Below are 2466 nucleotides of genomic sequence, written 5' to 3' on the forward strand. Positions count from 1 at the left end.
ATCAAATGGCAAGGCTGAGAATGCTGTAAAGACAGCCAAGAGATTAATGAGCAGATCTCTACATGACAAAAGTGACCCTCACATAGCATTGTTGGAATGGCGAAACACTCCATCAGAGGGTATTGGATCATCGCCAGCCCAGAGACTTCTGGGAAGGAGGACTAGAACAATGATTCCAGTGGTAGCAGATAAGCTAAAGCCCAAGACGGTGGATGGTGCAAGAGACAGACTTCTTGCACGGAATCCAGCACAACCCAATGTGAAGACTACCAGGAGTGGCCGACAAGTTAATATTCCGTCACGTTTTAAAGACTACCAGATGGCCAGTGAGTGATCGATTGCCAGGCCAGTTGTTATGGAATGTTTATGGACATTTAATGATTTTTTTGTGTTTATTGTTAAAGATAAATGTTTAATCTGGGACAATGTTTTGTCCAACACGTCATTACTAATAGGAATGACCACAGAATTATAAGATTTATTGTTCATATGTTCATGTTGTTGAGTTTAAATAAATAAATAAATAAATAAATAAAGTAAACATTGATTCTTAAATCTCAAACAATGGTATCTGTGATTATAATTATAAAAAAATAATAATAATAATTTAAAAAAAATAAAAAAATTTAAAAAAAAATAAAAAAAAAAAATTTGAAGAGGGGGATGTAACGATATGTTAAAGAACGTCATGTAGAGGGCGCTGGTCGTTGTCAAGGACCGCACGTTGAATAAAGATGTTGAAGTTATAGTCCGTGTCAATCTGTTTATTTAATCTGTTCTATCAACGTTAAAAGACGTTACATATTGAACCCATTACGAACAAGATTGTTGTAGTCAGGGCCTAGCTATTTAATTAATTTATCAAAGCCCTGGATTCTTTTGACTGCCTAGCCTACGCAAATTCGACACATTAGGCCTATTTAATAATACTTACAGTACCTGTTCTGCCGTGATTCGGAAAACCGCATTATATCTATTTTTGAGAATTTTAAGATTTTTGGCTTATGGGCATCCTATGGATGTAATCTATCATGTGAATAGATCATACACCCCAAAAAATGTTTATAAATATGAAATTAATATGAGAGTCACGCATTATATCCATCCAACAAAGCAAAAAAATCCGGAAGAGTGCATTATATCCACCAAGCATTGAAAAGGGAGCAATCAACCAATCACAGAAGACAATGATGCATATTTAATTAGTTCCCTAGCTGGTGGAAGGGCATAATACCAAGTTTGTTTTTGATCAGAGTGCAATTAATAAAAGAATACATTGTCCTTCATCTTTTAAAGAATAAGTTGCAATATGACCATGACCAAATTGTGGCCATAATATAAATTTTAGTCTGTATATTAGTAATTATTATTATAACTAAGACTATTCAACAAAAAAAATAAAATACATACATATCAAACTTTAAAATGTTTTACTTAGACTGTCCAATTAAGCCAATGCTTGAAATTTAGATATAATACCTATGATAAATTTACATTTAAAATATTTAGCTATATTTAAATGAGTACACTTCCTTATAATTTAAGGAAATAGAAATTTATAAACGGGCCTGAAGAAGTGAGTTTAGAAGTTGGGTATTTATTTTTTGTTTATTAAATTGAAAGGCGGGTATTCTTCATAGTGAATTTAAATAAACTGATTATTTATGTTGTAAAAAACTTACTAACAATGTTGTTAATTGTTCTTTCTGTAGTGGTTAATGATAGTATTTAATTTAAATTTTACATGTACAATACCATATTTTAGGTGAAATACACTATTTATACTAAATCAGATCAGACACAATTTGTAAATATTTTATGAGAGTGAATGTGATAATGTTTTAAGTAAAACATAATGGAATTTAAACCTCTAAAGCCTTGGTGAGAATTAACTTTAATTTGTTATTTTTCATTAGTCTTCAATAATGTATGCATTCTACAGGCAAAACTGGATATAATGCCTAACATCAGATTTTTCATACTTCATTGGCTTTTGTTTTAATTTGGAAAAGTGCATTATGTCCATTTTGACTGGGTTATAGAAAAAAATATATAAAAAAAGTACATCAGTATGTTTTTCTGTTGTGTAGTTAGTACATTTACACAAAAAATTCAATATATAATCCATTTCCATAACAAAAGGCTAACAAGTAACGCGTTTTGCTCAATATCTTAGAACTATGGTTTTGGCTTATAATGCGTTCTTCCGAATCACGGCAGTGTTGTTTTGCTGTACTGCTCAGCAAATTTCATTATTACCAATAAAACTGATGCGACTTTTATATTGTTTTTGCGTGCATTTCTTTAGGTCTGATTATGTTTTTCCAAGCACACATTCTTCGCTGGGAATGCCACTTGCTGGTCAGCAGTAGTTGTAAACAGAACAGGTCGTGCCCCCAAAAACTCTGCCTGCCCGCCAATTGGTCCATTTTCGTGGGGTGTTTTACAGATTAGACATGTGTTTCG

This window comes from Anneissia japonica, unplaced genomic scaffold, assembly GCF_011630105.1.
Source record: "Anneissia japonica isolate Jap-2015-1 unplaced genomic scaffold, ASM1163010v1 scaffold2240_len173809_cov135, whole genome shotgun sequence".
Lineage (NCBI taxonomy): Eukaryota > Metazoa > Echinodermata > Crinoidea > Comatulida > Comatulidae > Anneissia > Anneissia japonica.